This window comes from Gopherus evgoodei, chromosome 4 (assembly GCF_007399415.2).
Source record: "Gopherus evgoodei ecotype Sinaloan lineage chromosome 4, rGopEvg1_v1.p, whole genome shotgun sequence".
Taxonomy (NCBI): Eukaryota; Metazoa; Chordata; order Testudines; family Testudinidae; genus Gopherus; species Gopherus evgoodei.
Window position 1 is genome coordinate 115,257,347 of NC_044325.1, and position 20,881 is coordinate 115,278,227.

General features: G+C 41.3%; 1 protein-coding gene across 5 annotated transcripts in view; it reads right to left on the reverse strand.

Moving 5' to 3' along the window:
- The window catches only part of TSPAN4 (tetraspanin 4), a 692,791-nt gene that overhangs the window by 184,664 nt on the left and 487,246 nt on the right, over positions 1–20,881 (reverse strand). The window lies entirely within an intron of this gene.

Below are 20,881 nucleotides of genomic sequence, written 5' to 3' on the forward strand. Positions count from 1 at the left end.
CAGTCTACACTTACTCCCTGGGAAGAGTTTGGGTTGGGAGTGGGGAGGAGAAGATAGAAAAGGGAAGTAAGAAGGTGTCCAAAAAATAGTGACAGGGTCTGGAGCAAGTAGATCATAATTACTGAACTCAGGGTCCCTGGGCTGAACCTGGAGCAGTGGGCGTTCTCCTGGGTTCTCCTACCAGCTTCTGGGAAAGTGGCATAGGACCTGGCTTGGGACCAGAAGACTGTCTGGAACAGCATGTGAACAGCAGATTCAGTGGGACTTTGAAACCCCAGAAGGGGAGGACCATAGTCCTGGCTGGAGGGCTGAGTCATAAAGAGGGAGCACTGTCTGCAAGTCCTGTAGAGCAAGAGGGATGCAGTGTGAGCAACCAGCGGAACGGAGCATCTGACCTGAAAAGAGCCACTGCGATACGCAGCCACAAGGAGGCGATTCGACAGTGAGTAAACCCCATTACAATCACAAACTATTTTTTCTGCAGGATCCCTCTCTCATTCAGTGCAGAGGATCAACTCTGCTGAATAAGAGAGGCATCTTATCAATATTCTTTTAAACGTATTGTTCAAGGTATGGCCCTATATCTCATTTACTGCCCCACTATCCAGCCCCTGCACTGGAGAAAGCATTAGGCTTCTATATGGCTCTAACTGTTATCATCACTGAGCACCTCACATACCTTGAGGAATTTATACTCACGATACCCCTGTGAGGTGAGGAGGTGTTATCATCACCAACATACAAATGCATAAATTAGATGCCAAGGGCTAAATTCTTTGTTACCCTACAGACCAGTGCTAGCACATGCAGAATCCACAATCCTGACTGGCACAGCACTAGCACATGGGGAATCCAAAATTTAGCGTTTACATAGCACTTATTTATTTAATTCAGAATTAAAACCAGTAAACAACCAATACACAGAAGTTGTAATCTAGATGTACACAACAGTAATTGTATGTTCTGATTATAAATCGCTAGGGTACTGACTATTTAAAAATCTAGATCCAAACAACATTGCAAATTTCACATTTATTCCCTATAACAAACTCATTCCTTTTTTATTACAATGTTCACATACAGCATGTTTACTATAAAATGGACAAAACCCAGCTCAGACATGCTGATGACTTATATAATGTGCAGGCAAGCACAGTACCTTTATAGCAGCTGATGCCATAAAACTGCCTTAATTCCCCATAAAAATAGACTATGTGCCATTATTCAGCAAAGTAATAATCATCATAAGACACTTCCAACTGGACAGAAGCCCACGATATACTGGGAATCCAATACCTTTTCCCTATCCAATATTATCTGAAATTTGCAGGAAGCAGAGAGAAGAAAACAAACTGGGCAATGAAATAACAAAATATAAAGTAATCTTCATGTTAAAAAATACTGCTAAAGATACTTAGAATCTGGGTTAAACTGATTAAATAGATTTAGAAGGCTCTTGTTATGTAGAATATGCCTAAACAGCACTGTGTGACATATACACCTCTACCCAGATATAACGCAACCCGATATAACATGAAGTTGGATGCAACACGGTAAAGCAGTGCTTTGGGGGAGTGGGGCTGCGCACTTCAACAGATCAAAGCAAATTCAATATAACACGGTTTCACCTATAACATGGTAAGATTTTTTGGCTCTCGAGGATGGTGTTATATCGGGGTAGAGGTGTACTAATAAACTCAGGTTTTACATTCTTTGGGCTGTAGGGACTGATTACTTTTAATTATCTCTGAAAAGTCTTTTTTTCTTATTTTAAGAAACCTTTATTCTTAGATTAATTTTTAAGAAACTTTTCTAAAAACACAAAGTTGATGCTCACACTACCTGCTCCTACAAACAGCGGTTAGTGTTAGCTGGCAGACAAGACAAACTCACAGCTCAGAAAATCTGAAAATCCTCAGGATACAATTTTCTTGCGAGATTCCCTGTACAAACAATACATATCAGAAATATACCAAACTTTTATTTCCTTCTCTCTTTCTTACATACTCCTTTTGTTTGCTTTGGGTATCGAAGGACCTGTGGATGTTTTAACAAAGAAGGAATATAAAAACATGTTTTTTATCAAAGCATTGGAAGGTCAAAGTCGAGTCAGTGAAGAGAGGAGGACATAGGCAATAGAGGAAAAGAAATGTTTTGGATGAGCAGTCAAAAGGGCTTGTTGGAATGATCATAATTAGTGGTGGAAAAGTATGGTGCAGAGTATTGAGGAAGCCTCTAAAAGATATAACCAGAAATGTGTAGTTGAAACTTTGAAGGTCCCAGTTGGATGTCCATTCTCACAGCTTCTGCCAGTATTGGATAAAAATAGAAAATACTGCCAGGATATATGCACAATTTAAGCAATGGTGTGAGCATTTTTGTGATTTAATGATCAGATTCTCACCAAGGTGTAAAAGCCAACTTAATCCAAAAATGAACCCAACAGAAAAGAAGCCTGTGACAGAGAAAGACTTACAGACAAAGAGCTACAAAATCATAAAGCACTGGGTCTTGACAATATTTCATCAGGATTGCTAAAGAGTGGAGGCACAGATTTAATTCACTGGCTTCACAAAGTTATCTTAAAAGTTTGGGGAAATGGCCACATTCCAGTAGATTGGGAAAGGGGGAGCATCATCCCATTTTCAGAAAAGGAGAGTGATCAGCTTGCTCAAATTATAAGGGAATAATACTGCTGTCAGTCCCAAGGAAGGGGATTATGATCATACCACTGAACTGACCAGAATACTGTCTTAACCCAAAAATGAGACACAGTGTGGTTTCCATACAGGTCAATCTACAGTCTACATTATATATGCTCTGCAGAAAGTTACTGAAAAATAACTAGAGTGACAAAAGGAAGTTAAGCATCCCATTTATAGTCTTTGCAACCACTTTTGACTCAGTGCATCAATCAGCACTGTGGATAGTGCAACACCGATATGGGGTGCCTAGGGACTTACTGGGGCTAGTGGAGGAACTGAACCATGGTACATTTAGCTATGTGAGGGTCAACAGTTGTATTAGGCAGGTTTTCAGTAGAATCAGGAGTATGCCATGGATGTGTTCTCTCACCTATGTTTTAATAGGCTATCTGATAGTAAAGCTGACTGAGGCCAAAGTATGAGGTATAAAATTTAAATCTTCTTTAGAGGATATTGAATATATTGATAGATATTGTCTTACTTGTAGAGGCTACTTGCCAACTACAGCTAATGCTGGAAGAGCTGTGAAAAACTGCAGAATCTGTGGGATGTAAGATCAATGGTGATAAAACCAAAGCTATTCATTGCCTCCTATAAAATGGAAACGAATGATCTGCTGATGCTGCACATAGACGGCAATGACATTGAATGGGTGAATAGGTTTATCTATCTCGGTAGTCGGTTGACAACAGGGAGTTCTATAACTGAAGAAGAAGTCACACATCGCATCGATCTTCCATCAATGGAATTTCAGCATCTTCTAAGACTGCTGTTTGGGAGGTGGGGTGTCTTTGTGATGACTAAGATATGAGTGCTCAACTCACTAGTGATGACAACACTGTTATATGGAGCAGAAACATGGCTGTTAAAAACACATGAGGAGAGGAAGCGAAACAGTTTTTGGTGTCAAAAGTTACGGCGTATTCTTAACATCTATTGGCTTGATTTTTGTCACAAATGAGAAGATACTTAGATGATCCTGGGAAGTTGTAGTCTGGCACCAATTGAGAACACAATGACTACAATGGTGGGGTTATATCCAACATTTTTACAGAAGGTTTATAGAGCTGAGGCTGAAGAAAGTAGAGTACAAGGCCAACCACAAATGAGGTTGGAGGGAGCAATTCTGAGGGATTTAAGAAATCTAAATCCTCCCCTACTGACTCTTGCTGAAAGGAGACTTGCAAAGGATTGTTCAAGATGGAAGTCTATTCTATGCACCATCACAGCCATGTGAATCTGCTACTGTTTCTACCAAAGCAATATAAAAGTGCTGCTGAATGTCTACCCTGAGGGTACTCATGCTCATGAGCTGCTCCAGACAGCTTGACACATGGTCCTTGTGTTGCCCTTTACTCTCTATGAGCTAGATTCAAAGGGGATCACATAATTATTTCCATTTTTTAAGAATATTAGCATTCCTGTTCTTAAACTTTGAAAATAGCTTAGCTCTGTAGTAGTTCTACCAATAATTTTCACATTTTCTTACTTACAGAACACTCAGTCATCAAATATTAAAATGCTCTAATATCTACCTATGTGCCGGTTTTCTTGAAGTTACAAAAATCAGTAAATTATCCCCAGTAGCATTTGTTATTCATCTACTTACACATTTTAATGAATATAGTTATTAATTATTATTATTGCTACACACATTTATATGGCCTTCATCATAGTATCCGGGCAAAACGTATGTGACCATAAAGACTAAAACTTATCCTTTTCATATATATATATATGAAATTATATATCCAGCACACATGTAACAACAACTTTGAAGGTCAGAACTGAGAAAAAACATGCAGTAGACTAAATGCCGAGGTAACAGAACAGGCACTTATTATGTGCATATCTATCCCTTTAAAGAATGCAGTCATAGCTATATAATATAATAAAATCTGCTTTTACTTAGTCTCATTCTTTGCAACTCAAAGTAATGTATTTCAAAATGAGTTAAGAATTTGTACAGTAACTGTTCAGACAAATTTTGAAACCATTATCTACTCAGCAACAGCCTACATAAAAACATAGGGCCACATCCTCAGCTGGTGTAAAGAGGCACATCTTGCTCCACTGAAGTCAATGGAATTACACCAATTTATGGTAACAGAGGAGCCAACTCATCAACATGGAATCTCTTTTAATGAGAGGGGAAGTGTTGGTCAGGATGAAACCTTCCAATTTTAAATGTGCCATAGGAGCTTAAACATCCAACAATGGACGGACTGGACTTCAGTTTAATGTTACTTCAAAGTAACAGTGCAGCACACACGTTCAGACACTTAGGACCATGCTGGACAGGGAGAAATGAATATGAGCCCAAGGGCAGGTGTATATTTTGAAGTTATAAGTTTCTGCCCCAGTTGCTCCCCCACTAACACTGTCCTTCCTTCAATCATATTTATGTGTTATAGTCCCTTTCACAAGAATGTCTAGAGGAAAAAAATTTCTATAGCTGACATTTAAGAATGGGCATTGGTATAAGAAAACCCCAAATCTCCTATGAACAATATCACAGTATGAGCCAATAAAGACATTCACATACCATGGAGATGAGTGAGGCATAATAATTTAAATAGAATAGAAACAAATGAAAACATACACAAAGTTACTGAAATGCAATGCTGAAAAAATGGATCCACAGAGAATGTAGTTACATGACTCAGAGCAGGAGGGAGGGACTTGAAATTGGTTCTTAATAGTTGTGGTTGTCTTTTTGCTAGCTTAATTCTTTGGTATCTAACACCACCTGCTTGACTCCATTGTGAACAATGTGCTTCAGTCAGAATGTTGCCTTTTAATCCCAGATTGACGGCTTGTATCCTCTACAAAACCTTCAGTATGTCAGGCTACCAGCCTGGGAATAGAGAACTGATAAAGGCCTAAATAATAGCTTTCTGTGAAAGAGCAATGTGATATTTAACCTCTGAAATAGAAAAGCCTATGGTAGCATGAGTAACAACTTTACCTAAAATCCATCCTGTTCTATTAAGCCATATCTGCAATAACAAATTGACTCATTGCTGACAAGCGGGATCGGCAACAGGTCCAGAGGAACCAATGCTGAAAGTTGTTTAAAGGCTAGTATGTATAGGACAACACTATTTTCAGCACTGTTGCAAGAGTCATTCTTGAGTCCAAGGAGAGGGCCAGATTGAGGCCATCATTTCAACACGTGAAACAGAATCAATCACAGGACCTAATGACATCAGCCACACTATCAGAGGGCTCGTTCACTTGCATATCTACCAATGTGATATATGCCATCATGTGCCAGCAATGCCCCTCTGCCATGTCCAAACCGGACAGTCTCTACATAAAAGAATAAATGGACACAAATTAGACGTCAAGAATTATAACATTCAAAAACCAGTTGGAGAACACTTCAATCTCCCTGGCCACTCGATTACAGACCTAAAAGTCGCAATATTACAACAAAAAAAAACTTCAAAAACAGACTCCAACGAGAGACTGCTGAATTGGAATTAATTTGCAAATTGGACACCATTAAATTAGGCTTGAATAAAGAGTGGTAGTGGATGGGCCATTACACAAAGTAAAACTATTCCCCATGCTAATTTTTCCCCCTCTACAGTTCCTCACATCATCTTGTCAATTGCTGGAAATGGGCCATTTTCATTACCACTACAAACAGTTCTTTTTCTCTTCTGCTGACAATAGCTCAACTTAACTGATCACTCTCCTTATAGTGTGTATGGTAACACCCATTGTTTCATGTTCTTTGTGTGTATATATATCTTCCTACTGTATTTTTCACTGCATGCATCTGATGAAGTGGGCTGTAGCCCACAAAAGCTTATGCTCAAATACATTTGTTAGTGTCTAAGGTGCCACAAGTACTCCTGTTCTTTTTGAGAATCAATCAAGCAACTGGCAGTGCAGGTACAGAGGGTCAGGGACTTCACTTGACTATGTCTGGTGGTTCAGAATAGCAACAGAGGACTAAGGTCTCAGGAGAATCAGACAGCACATCAAGTATTGTATGGGTGTCTAAGAAAGAGCAGGAAGCATTAGGGAACTGTTAATTCTGGGGGTCTAAGACCTTCCTTACATGCCTGCCTGCATGGCCTTAGTACTATTAATCCTTCACTCTCATGAACATCAAATTCTTATACTTTCAAATATAAATGTATGTCTAATATTACATAAATACATGGAGGGGGGCAGAGATGGTAGCACCATCTATTTTTAAAGTTACCTGACACTTCCCCACTATAAGACCTTGTTTTCAGTTGCTTATAACTTTGTCACATTTTAACCATTCAGGCTGACATTTTTCAGGCCAGATGTCTCCCTCAGGGAATGGATAGGTTAGAAAAATGGGACTGGAATGAGGAGACAGGAATGGGGAACAGACAGGAGTTGGACAGGTTGGAGAGGATGGGCACAGAGGTTCAAGTTTTGGGGGAGTCAGGCAGAACAGTCAATGCTAAAGTACCCACTGAAGCAAACTCTCCTCCAGAGCCTGAAATGGAACCTATAATTCTCACCATTCCTCTGTGGTCAGCAAATATCTGTCAAACCCACTGGCAAAGTGTGTTTTTTCATCTCACACATAGAGGATGACAACCTACTATTGCTATCAGTTACTCCATTAGCTCAAATAGCAAAGGTCTAGATAGTGGATCTAAAGGTTCCAACTATGCTGATGACTCATGTGAGGGTCAATATGATGCCATGTGATGGCATTTGTATTTTTTCAGTTTGCTTTTTATAAAAAAACCTAGGAAATGACACACACACTAGATTAAAAAGAATACTAAGACAATTGCAAAGTCAAGCACTCAAAAGTTAGAAAATGCCAGAATTACAGCTGCCTGTCTTCAGAGCAGGGCTTGAATAATGTGTAGTAAACAAAGCCTAGGGCCACACATTGAACAATAAGGATAAAACAAAATATTGAACAGATGCTCATTAAGTGAGCATAGTCCATTCTATGAACTGAATGAGGCAGGGATCCTGTGGAAAAAATGTGTGATCATGTAATTAAAGACTGACATATAAAAACACATGGGGGCTGAATTATGGTTGCACAGGCAACCTTAATTCTGACATTTCCTAAGTTTTAAGTGCTTAACTTACACAAATTGTTAAAAATGTGTTATGTAATATGTATATAAACACAAACATACACAGAGTATAATTTACATTATTTATGTGGGGTTTTATGCTGCTAATGAGAACACTTAAATATTCAAGGGGCAAACTCACAAAAACTATGCATGTCATCGGGGTTCTGGTTCTAATGACATCTAACAAACAAACCAAAGAGAGGAAGGATGGCCCAGTAGATACAATGTTTGCCTGGGAGTCAAATGACCCAGGTTCTATTTCCCTGCTCTGAGACCAACTCTGTTTGACCTTGGACAAGTAATTTAGTCTCTCTGCGCCTCCGTTTCCCATATTTAAAAGGGGGATAATAGCATTTCCTTATCTCACGAAGGTGTTGTGAGGATAAATACACTGAATATTGCAACATGCTCTGATACTACAGTAAATGGGGATATATAAGCACCTTATGTAAGGAGAAATATTCCAGAGAATTAGAACTTGTTTCCCAGTTAAATTTCAGTCTAAGGAATATCGACATCCTCTCAAACATTTCCCTCACGTTTACCGAACTGGAAACCTAGTTGTCTCAAACTTATCTCAAGCTCATCTGGTGGTGTCTAGCACCCAATTCCCCAATGTGCTGTCCATGTGCACTCACCTACTCCACGGTTCCAATTCCATGGAGCTGATGTGAAAGATGCAGTCGCTGAAAGCTCTTATAAGAGCAGGAGGTGTGAAACAATAAAAATGTCACCTCCTGTAATTGCCTTTTATACATTTGATTTTTTAAAAATGATACAGTAGACTCACTGACACTTTCAGAAGAGACTTGAAGAAGTCTAGCTTTTCGTTTTGCTGCAGCTATCAAATCTGTGTTCTGTCATCTAAGTACTTATAGGGCCTCCATAGTATATGGGTGCTTGTGAGAGTGCATTGAGTTAATATTTTTCAGCACTCAGCTGTGCACAAAACGGACAATGATCATTTCCGTGCAGCTACAGAGACTGCTTATTTTTAACATAGTAGTCAAACCACAGGTTGCTTATATAAATTATATATTATACTCTCTCTCTCAAAAAGATCTTCAAAACAGGGTAAAAGTTTCAAAAATCACCTAAGTGATGTGCTCCTAAAACACTTACAGTATGTCTACACAGCAATTAAACACCCACGGCTGGCACGGGTCAGAAGACTTGGATTTGCGGGGCGAAGGCTTCAGGGCTAAAAATTGCTGTGTAGACCTTCAGGGTCAGGCTGAAGTCTGGGCTCTGGGACCCTCTCCCTCACAGAATCCCAGAACTCTGGCTCCAGCCCAAGCCTGAACATCTACATAGCAATTTTACAGTCCTGGGTGTTTAATTGCTCTGTAGAATGTATCCTCAGGCACTCTGGACATTTATACCCAGGGTGCCTATAGTTAAGCTGCTTAGCCCATCGGCAGATATCTAAATGTAAGCGACTTGATTTTCAAAAGTGCTGAGCACCCAGGAGCTCCCATTAATTGCTTATTTCTTAGAAATTTCTTTCCTGACAAGAATAGCTGTATTTGTCCAATTATGGGGTTTCTCAGAGCAAATATTACACACTACTGAGGAAACAGGAAAGGATTTGCTGCATCTATTTGGTGATCCCTTGACCAGCACCCTGAAACAGAACAAGGATCAGTCCACGGGATGAATGCCATCTCTGATTTTGTTTCTTTCTTCTTAATAAATAATGGTTCACTACAAATAAGGTGGCTTGAGTCTATGACTACATATAGACCATCTCAGAGAGATTAAAAGACCTCTGAATGAACTCTAAGAAAGGGAGACAGGGTACGAAGTTACCTATTCAAGATCCTTAGTCAAAAAATCAGGGACCACACTATCCTCTCCTTATAAGGAGTTCTACAGTCAGATGCATGGGAAATGCCCAACAACTACTGCATGTACCAGAACTGAATAGGACAGTGGTCTTCACAAAGCCATGAAGAAGTCCTTTCAGGTTGAGGTCTCTGGCAACAGTTGCTAGGAAAATCAGAAATACATCCCAGATGTCAAATGAAATGATCTCTTGGTCACTATTCTGATGTCACAACAGCAGCCTAGTTCAGTCAGCAAAGAATTGGCACAGGGACCTTTGAAATTACCAACAAGGGAATCAAGGTTCATAGGAGAGGATCTAGACCAAACATTCTCTTCTTCCCCTCCCTTTGAACAACAGGTTTATTAAGGCATGTCCCAGAAGTCCAGGTCAATTACCAGAAAAAGGGCAGGGCACCCTATATCAATTGGATGACTTTCTACCTCATTAAAGGTGAAAATAAAAGGGATTTGGGCAACAGCAGCTTCTTGCGTGCTTGCTGATGGGCTTCAAAATTTGCTACTGATTTTCAAAGTGGAGGCACTTACCTCTTATTCTGCTGAAAGGACATTTTGTCATTGAAATGAATGACAACAAAAATTAACCCTCAACTACAACCAAAGTGAGAGACTCAGAGTTAGGTGATATTAAATATTCCTCCTCCAGAGTGTAGTATTATTACAAGACACACCCTCCCCTCCTCAAACAATGGTGTTATTTGTCTGAGATAGTGAAGAGGAGATGAAAGAATCTTTGTTAATTCTAAGCTCTAAAGAACTCCAGAACTGTTCAGAGGTCTAATATCACACAGAGTAAAAAAGCTCTACAAAAACTTCTTAAAATTCCTTCTCTCTCCCCACAGCCCTCCACCACCTGTGAGGGTACTAAAACTGGAATACTACCCTGAATAAATTGCTTAAATTAGAGCCTGTAGGTTGAAAACATAAATATGCAGGAGTAAAACTGGACAGGCCACATGGCTGGAAGCGTTCTTGCAGTTACTATGAGTCCAATTTTGTCACCCTTAGTCATTGATCTCAGTGAGACTACCCACAGAATAATCTACTATTTAAGGTCTGTAAATGGTGGCACAGTTTGTCCCTATATACGATTATGACATCACAAGTAAATAAGTAGGACCTTCAACTAGGCATATAAGCAGAAGAAACAAATGAACACTGTGACAGGTTCGGTCACAAAGACTCCCTTGGGACTGTCACCTAACATGCTGGAATTACCTCTGAGCCCGTTTTCCCTGGCAGCTTGAGACTCCAGAACCCTGATTTGTTGACCCAGACATGCTAGCCTGCAGCAACGCAGACCGTGGTCTGGTCCATGCCCCCAAAGCTGCAGAGTTTAACTAAAAACAGCTCTGCAGGTTACTTACCTCCAGCACCCAGACACCCAGTTCCCAATGAGGTCCAAACCCAAAATAAATCCGTTTTACTCTGCATAAAGCTTATACAGGGTAAACTCATAAATTATCCGCCCTCTGTAACCTTGAGAGAGAGAGATGCACAGCTGTTTGCTCCTCCAGGTATTAATCACTTACTCTGGGTTAATTAATAAACAAAAGTATAAAAAGTAGGATTCTAATGCTTTCAAGTAATACCAGACAGAACAAAGTAAGTCAGCAAGAAAAATAAAGCAAAAACACGCAAGTCTAAGCCTAATACATTAAGAAACAGATTACAGATAATATCTCACCCTCAGAGATGTTCCAATAAGCTTCTTTCACAGTCTAGATGCCTTCCTAGTCTGGGCCCTATCCTTTCTCCTGGTACAGTCCTTGTTAGTTCCAACAGACATCTTAGGTGGAAAACAGGAGTTTCTCATAGAATCATAGATTGTTAGGGTTGGAAGGGACCTCAGGAGATCATCTAGTCCAACCTCCTGCTCAAAGCAAGACCAATCCCCAAATGGCCCCCTCAAGGATTGAACTCACATGACAGCCTTCCTTTGTTCTCTTCTACCTCCTTTTATACCTTTGGCACAAGGCAGGAATCTTTTGTCTCTCTGGGTCCCCGCCCCTCCTTCTAAATGGAAAAGTACCAGATTTAAGATGGATTTCATACCAGGTGACATGGTCACATGTCACTGAAAGACCTCATTCTTCATTAACCATGGGCTGGCCCACACGTACAAAAGAAGGCTTGCAGGTAAATAAACCATCCACAACCAGTTGGCCTAGTCAATGGGAGTCATCAAGATTCTAAACCACCATTAATGGCCCACACTTTGCATAATTACAATAGGACTTCAGAGTTATACTTCATATAACTAGCTTCAGATACAAGAACGATACATGCATACAAATAGGATGAACACACTCAATAGATTATAAACTTTGTAATGATACCTTACAAGACACCTTTTGCATAAAGCATGTTCCAGTTACATCATATTCACGTTCATAAGCATGTTTTCATTAAACATATGGAGTGCAGCGTTGTAACAATGCTGGTTCTTGGTGGGACCCAACTGTGAGTGCCAATTCAGAACAAATTGCTTAAAGCAGGGCAGTTACAGCCCAAGGCTGGGGTTTTTCCACCTCTAAGGCAAACCAAACCAGCCAAACAGAGAGGACTTTGGTTTTACCCCACTGGCTAACCGCAAGTCATACAAGCAACTCCCTTAGACACTCCAGTTTCCCAGTATCACCACCAGTGCCATTTGTTATGGGGATGAATGGTTAGGAAAACCAATACCCCAGTAAAAGAAAAGAGGTTCTCTCAATCCCAAAGGACCAAGCCCCAGACCCAGGTCAATATACAAGTCAGATCTTACCCACAAATCACGCTGTTGCCAATCCTTTAGAATCTAAAAATTAAAGGTTTATTCATAAAAGGAAAAAGATATAGATGAGAGCAAGAATTGGTGAAATGGAATCAATTACAAACAGTAATGGCAAAGTTCTTGGTTTAGGCTTGTAGCACTGATCAAATAAACTGAAGGTCCAAATCAAGTCTCTGGAATACATCCACAGCTGGGTTGGGTCATCAGTCCTTTGTGTAGAGCTTCTGTTTGTAGCAAAGTCCCTCCAGAGGTAAGAAGCAGGACTGAAGACAAGATGGAGGAACTGAAGCAGCTTTTTATAGTCTCTTGCCATGTGGTCTCTGCTTTCTTTGTCTCAAAGACAAGCTGTCCATCATATGGCATGGAAAAAACTCAGAGTTCTGTCCATCGGTATGTCCCTGCATACCTTGCTGAGTCACAAGGTATATCTGCCTTCTTTCCATGGGTCAATTGTACAGCTGATGGTCCTTAAGGGGCCATCAAGGAGGCTATCCAGAGCTAACATCAACTTGTCTGGGGTGTCACCCAAAAGCATAGCACAAGTTTGGACTACAGACAGTATAGAGCCAATACTTATGTCTTTAAGTACAAAAATGATACATGCATACAGATAGCAGAATCATAACCAGCAACCACAATCTTGTCTTAGACACCTTATTTGACCCCCTTTATACAAGATTTAGTACCACTACAGGACCTTGGTTGCAACAATGATCTATATGGTCCCAGTTCATGTCAATAACATCACAAACATTTTAGATATATAGGCTATTTTTCCTGAAATATCTTTAGCAGGAAAGAGTAAAGGAAGAGAAACAGAGAAACTAAGTGTGACAAACATTACAATTCCATGCAGTATCTTTGGGGGCCACTGTATTAAACTTATGAATGGTTTATGTATGATCACATTCTACTCCATGATGGAGGGTTACCAGAGTGCCTTCAGGAAATACAAACAATGGTGGGTGTTTAGTCTCAGTGACTCACCCTAAACAACTCTAGAAAGGTACCCTCCTCAAGAGTGGTTTGCATATACTGGCTCATGATGGGTTTTCCAGAGACTAAGGGTATGGCTACACTTGCACTTCAAAGTTTTGAAGTGCAAGTGTAGCGCTTTGAAGTTTCGAGTGTGGTCGCAGCGCCAGTGCTGGGAGAGAGCTCTCTCAGCGCTGCACGTACTCCACATCCTCTACAGGTGTAGCTTGCAGCGCTGGGAGCGCAGCACTGTTTACACTGAGGCTTTACAGCGCTGTATCTTGCAGCGCTCAGTGGCGTGTTTTTTTCACACCCCTGAGCGAGAAAGTTGCAGCGCTGTAAAGCGCCAGTGTAGCCATGGCCTAGGAGACAAAGAAGTGGCTTCTGGTATAAAAGGATGAGCTTGAACTGACACAGGGCTTCTTTCTGATTCAGCAAATGGACAGGAGCTTCTGTCCCAACTCTTGAAGATGGGTTGGAAAGACTTTGGTCTGCTAGTGACTCCTGGCATGTTAAGTGTGTGCTTAAATCTATGTATTATTTTTACTAGGTTTTCTCTGTATTGCTTTTACCTTAAAAAGAAAGATGCTTGGCTTAGAAAGAGCTGTGTGGTAACTTGTAACTTCTGTAAATACACTGTTCATAGCCCTTGGAGAGAGAAAGCAAAAGCACAGGTACTGGCGTCTAGGCAGACTGTTTTGCCATGGATATCACAGTGTAAGACAGTAGCTATGAAGCCTTACAAAAACCCTGATCAGAGGAGAGTGGGACAAGTGTACCCAAAAACAGGTGACGACAGATGTTCGGTGACCTTAATTGGGTGCCTTTGAGGGACCAGGGAGGGGAAGTGCAGGTGCAGTTACCCTGGAACTGTGACAGTAATGCAGGATATTGGATAAACATGGTGTCTAAAAAACGTTCAGCAAAGATTTTCATTAAATCTTGGAAAATATTCTTATCAATATTTAATATTTGTGTTACAGTAGTCCCCAGTGTGCTAGGTACTGCAGAAAGGCACAGTAAGAGACAGTTCCTGCCCCAAAGAGATTACAATCTTAACAGATAAAACAAAGCGTGGGAGGGGAAAACTATAAGCACAGAGAGGTGAAGTGACTTTTCTATGGCCACAGAGTAAGTCAGTGGCACAGCCAGAGGTAGAACTCAGGTCACCCGAGATCCACTCCAGTGCCCTATCCACTGGAGCACACTGCCTGAGATAGATATAGCAGAATCTAGATCATGGTTAGGTCTGGTTTACCAAGGGGAAAACCAGCTCCCTTTAAAAACTCAAAGCTTTGCTTCCAGAGCAATTTCTTGTCGTTCAAAAATCTGCAAGTATCCTCACTAAGGAAAACAAAAAGTACAGAGATAAGCATCCAAGGGTCAATACAGTCCAATGCCATTTTTTCCCCCACTATATATCTGAGAATGAGCCATGTGTCCTCTTCTGACTGCTTCTCAAGAATACTTTCCCAAGATCAGAGACCCCATGGAGCAAAACTGAGCCCTAGCAGAATATGCTAGAGTGGTTAATTTGTACTTATTTTCAGTTTGCTGTTGATATATTTAAAATAATACTTTCAATTTTTTTTCTATTTAATGCTTTTTGCCTTTGAAACATCCTTGGCAAAAATGAAGAGTGAAGAAGGGGAAGAAAAATTAAAAATCCTCAGTGCCCCACACAAATCTGAGTTTTAGAATATGGAAGGCATGATTTTTTGTAAGCCTTTAATATGGAACTAACTAAAGGGAAAAATCTAAATGGCATCCAAGAAACCAACAAAATGACAAACATCTTTTCCATCGTAAAAAGAGGGATGTAGATGGCAGCAACTTCCTATCACAGACCAGGAATACACTTTGCTCAGAGGAACCCATCAACTAAACTGAACAGAAGCAGGAAGCACACAACTAACCTTCGACTCCCATAAAACACAGGATAAATTCTTGACTTCTTTTGTCACTACAGAGCTAATTCTAAAAAAAAATTCTTTTACTGTGAGTATTTCAAGTGCAGAGCAAAAAGCAGTACATGTAGTTAATCAAGTAAATTGCTAATGTCTCATTTTGAAAAGTAAATTGCTTAAGTTGTATTTCCTCTTTCATCAGCCTAGCTAAGGGCACTGAAGGCTGAATTGGGAGTTTTTCAGCATAAAAATGAAACAAAAATGTCTATTTAGTACAATCCCATAATTAATCACTCATTGTTCAAAAAAATAAAAAAAAAAGCACACGTGGGTGTTTGCTTCTCAGCTTTCAAGCAAATATGTAGCAGGACCGACAAACCCATGAGGATTGCCAGACCCATGCCCTTGCTGAGATATCCAAAGGAACTAAAGGCTGTTATGTGAAATTCAATGGGAGTTGGAAACTTATCTCTGTTAGTCTCCTTTGAAAATACGAGCCATAATGGTCAGGGCAGTCTCTAGACATTTTGGTGCCCTATGCAGCCCCTCAGCTGACCCCAGGCCTCCACGGGGGTAGGCGGTGCCCACGCCTCCGTGGGGGGGTGTGTGGCCACAAGCCTACCGTGAGGGGCAGAAGCAGGCTTGGGGGGTGGGGGAAAATTGCCCCCCAGCATGAGCTGGCAGAGCGGAGCAGGTTGGGGCTGGGTCGCTACCATTTCTCAGTGCCCGGTGAGTGCTGGGCGCACCCGACCCCTGCTGCAGTTCCCCTGAATGTAGCTCAGGAAAAGGGGTGGAGTGGGGGCTGGGCTGAGACACAGCAGGGGTGGGAAGAGGCGGGGCGGGGCAGGGCTTCGAGGAAGAGGCGGAGCAGGGGCCGGGGGCAGCTTTCCTGACCAGGGGATTGGACTGGCTGCTGGAGCAGCAAGCAGCTGCATAGGGCACCAGGAAATTTGGTGCCCAAAATTTCCCAGTGCCCTATGCAGCTGTGTAGTTTGTGTGTGGGAAAGGATGGCCCTGATAACGGTTAATGTATAAGAACATTTTGAAGCAGTCTCTTCTCTCATGTATAGTATTTAAATGTTTCAAGATCCTAAAGTAACAGAGTAGTGGGAATCCTCCCATTATATTCTGATCATGCAAACACATTGCTCTTCCTCATACACACATCACAAGTAGACAACGAAAGTGCCAAAACTTCCAAGTGTACTTCAAGCTAGCAAGATAACTTGCTTGTGCTCGGTTTCCCCTTGAATGACTCAAAATATTAAACCAATAATGGAAATCAGACAGTCTTGAAGCACTTAAAATACAATTTGTACATTTTCAAATATAATTTAAAAATGCAAGGCCAAATTCTGAAATACAGCTGCACAGGCCCCCATCCTGCAAGCTGCTCTATGGGATGCACCGTGGATCCATGATCGTGCGAAGCAGCCTGCTTTTAATTTGGACCCTCAATTTTGTGCATGTAAACCTCTGAATTTGCAGTAGTGATTGTAAACCAAAGAGCTAACTACTCCATTTGCCCTCACAAGTGCTCACCACATGTGAAGAGGTATTGTAGGGATTTCACATGAAAAGGGCCTGGAGCAGCAGCTAAGAGAAAGACCCCCTGACCGAAACGTTATTGGATGCAAACCTCTTATGGGGGCGACACCCTCCACAGGCACCGACGGCCTTCCCTGCTCCCAAGTCTAACCCTGTCTCCTGATTTGTTGTTTGCCCCTCCCTACTTCTCACCCACCCTCCCTCACAATCCTTCTGCTACCAGCCTCACTCTCTTAGTCCTCCATTCCCCACTGTTCATTTTTCCTACACCCTGGCTCCTATTTGCTTATCCCTTCTTGCATCCCACCCTCATCTCACCCCTGAACATATAAAACTAAATACATAGTAAATGTCATAGGCTCATGACCACCGTGATCACTTTGACCATATGTTGTACTACCTCCCACTCTTTGTCTGCTTTTTTCTTATCAGATTGTTTGTGTTTATGAGCAAGGACCATGTGTTTATCCAGCACATCACACACTGGGTCCCTGAAACAGACTAGGGTCACTGGGAGCTACCACAGTATTAATAAACAGGAGCAAAAATGACGTAGACATAAATTTAAAGCCCTTCTGAAAATCTGGCCCTTATCACTTTTAATGTGTCTTAAAGAGTACACATACTAAAATGCAATTTAAAAAACCCCAGGTGGTGGGTTGTCGCTCCAGGGTGCTATCTGGAACTGGGGTACCACTGAGCCCTCTGCCTCACCAGCCTGGGCTCCCTCTCACGCTGTGCTGTTGTGACAAGCTGTAGACCACTACTGATTCTTCACTCCTGTGAGGGGTTGCCCCCCCTCCCATCAAGGTGCCACCTGATGTGCTGAGATACCACTGCGCCTGTTCTGCCAGCCTGAGCCCCTTTAACCTGCTTTGCTGAGCCAGGCTCTTAAGCCTACTCTAGCACACACACACAGGCAGGGCTACACCCAGCTACAGAAAGAACAGATGCTGAGATCAGCTCTGGGAAGACTCAGCTTAAGAGACTTGCCCCAGCAGTCAGCTGCCCAACTCCCTTGCAGTGCAGATCCAAGGGTATATTGTCTTGCGCTGTATAGAAAATTCTGCACAGTGCAAGCTCAGAAAAATTTCACCCTCTCCCTCAATGTGAAGAGAGATATGCACAGCTTCTTGTGCCCCACCCCCCCAGTTAGAAATTGCACAAACTGGGTTTAATAATAAACAAAACAAATGTATTAACTATAAAAGGGAGATTTTAAGTGATTATACGTGATAGCAAACAGAATAAAGCAAATTACTGAGCAAATAAAACAAAACACACAAACTAAACTTAATACACTAAAGAAATTGGCTACAAATAGTAATTTCTCACCCTAAATATTGTTTTAGGCAGATTGCAAAGATTTTTGAAAGCCAACTGCACTGGCCTGCAGCTTGAAACTTCAGGTATTACTACTCACAGGCTAGACAACCTTCCAGCCTGGGCTCAGCTCTTCTCCCCCCAATTCAGTTCTTGTTTCCCTCTGTCTCCTTGGGTGGGGAGGCAGAGGAGAACCACAATGTTGTCACTCCCTTGCCTTATATAGCTTTTGTGTATGGCAGAAACCCTTTGTCTTCCAGTGGAAAAACAATAGCATTCCAAGGTGGGGTCCAGTACCAGATGACTCACTCACATGTCTCTGCAGGGTCATAGCAGCCATTACTCGCAAGCTGTTTGGAGCATCCATAGGAAAATGAAGCTCTTTCACAGTCCATTGTTCTACCTGAAGGGCTAGCTGTGGGCGTGGCTCAAGTAGCACATTTGAAATACAGATATATCCTCAATATTCCTAGCTTCAGATACAAAAATAATACATGCATACATATTGGATAAACACATTCAGTAGATCATAACCTTTTCAGTGATACCTCACGACCCCTCTTGCATAAAACTTATCTTAATCATGCCATAGTCATATCATAACAATATTTCTATGAAGAATACGGGGTGTAATGTCATAACTCCCACCAGCATTCACACAGGCCGGGGGCACACCCAGCTGTAGTTACATGTAGGCTCTGACCAGCCACTGCATGAATCAACAATACAGAGGCTACAGCCAAGATAACCCCCAGCTCCCCAGCCTAAGACCCTAGAACTGTACTGTCCTGCCTTGGTCAAAACCCCGACCAGTATGAATGTATTACTCAGTTCACCCTCCCTTGATGTGGAGAGGAATATGCAACAAGCTTGTGTTAACTAAGCTGAGATTTTTTCCCCAGGCACTTCACTCAAAGGCAGACTGGTTTAGATAAAGCAAAAAACAAGTTTATTAAGTACAATACATAGATTTTAAGTGATGAGTAATAGCAAACAGATTATTAAGCAAATAAACAAAACCACAAACTAAGTCTAACATACTAGACAGACTGGATATGAATTAGCAACTTCTCACTCTGGCTGATGATACAAGCAGTTCACCAGGTTTCCATACACAGGCTAAAAATTCCTTTAGCCTGGGACCAGCGCTTCCCCCAGTTCAGTCTTTGTTCCTAAGATTTTTTCAAGAGTGTCCTTTTGTGGGGATATATACACAAAACGATGATACATGCATATAAATAGGATAATCATATTCAGCATATAACTTTTCCAATGACACCTTAAATGACCCATCTTGTACAAAATGCATCATAATTATGCCATAATTATGCCATAATTATATCACCATGACAAATATGGGGAATTGTGTCACACCCCACATTAATATAATACTATTATTACATATATTAGATTGTTAACTCATTGGGGTAGAGACTCTCTCTTACCCTGGGAGACCATGTTTGTTCATAGTGCCTACCACAATGAAGTTCCGTTCTCCATTGGGGTTCTGAAGGCACTACCATAAAACACTCATTAACAACAACAACAAGGTATTTTAAAAGTTGGGAGAAGCAAACAGACAGATGGAAGCTGGGGAGTCAAAAGTTACACTCTAGAAATTGCCACAGCAGTGACAGAGAAACCTCTAATAAGCAGGTACTGTCAGAGTGCAGATACATACTTGGATAAAGCTCAATGATCAGGCTTCTAATACAGCCAGATATGCAGTCCTTCCACTGATATCTTTAACCACAGTCCATCTGCAGATACAGGAACCCTTTCAGCATAGTATGTAAAACTGGCATGACTCTGTTCACCCCTTGACAGAAATATGCCAAAGCAGATCTTCCTTGGGACAACACTGATGGGCAGAATCCACTAAAAGCCAATTGCTTCCTATGGTAAAAGCCGTTGTTCCTCATTACTGTCAGAGCCAAATTAAATCAAAGGTGGATTGGATTAGAGAGGAGCTGTTTAGCTTCAGTGAATGCACAGCGGCTATCTCTGGTTAGATCCCATGCTCATTAAACATTCAGAAAGATGTGGGTGATGGAAAACAGAAGGGAGAAATAGGGGAGAGAGATGCCATCTGTGCAGAATTTTGCATGGAGTCAATGTTGCTATTAGTAAGATGGACTGTTAGAGACAGCCGCATCGGAGCCTCCTTCACTCTCAGAGGACAATGAATGCTTCAGGTGTCAGAGATTCTGGTCAGATGAGATGCATTTTATGGAGCTTTTAGGAGGAGGAGGAAGGAAGTGAGAGGCTAATGTTTACCATGAACAACAACCTTCACTGTTGGCTGTAATGGGAGAATGGGAGCACATTAGAAGTGCACAGCAAGGTACTAACGGATTCCCAATGCTGGATCAGTCTCAGAGGCAGCCCAGCACTTCTGAGCATCCCAGAAATGGAAATGTGGCACAATCATGCATTTGCTTTTCTGTTTATTGCAGATTGAACACACCTGCATAGTTTCAAAACCTAAAAAGGCAAAAGGTTCCAATTTAAATCAGACCTAATTGCATAAGAAGGGTTAGAGCTGTTGAAAGGATCTTATTAGTTTCTGGTTTTGTTTTTTATTTTACCATTACGTATAATAATTGGAGGAAGCAAAATCAAGGAAGACACCAGGGGAAAGGGTTAGAATAGCTTTTTGTAAACTTCATACAGCTGAGCCCCCATTTCAGGAAAATGGAGCAATTCCTG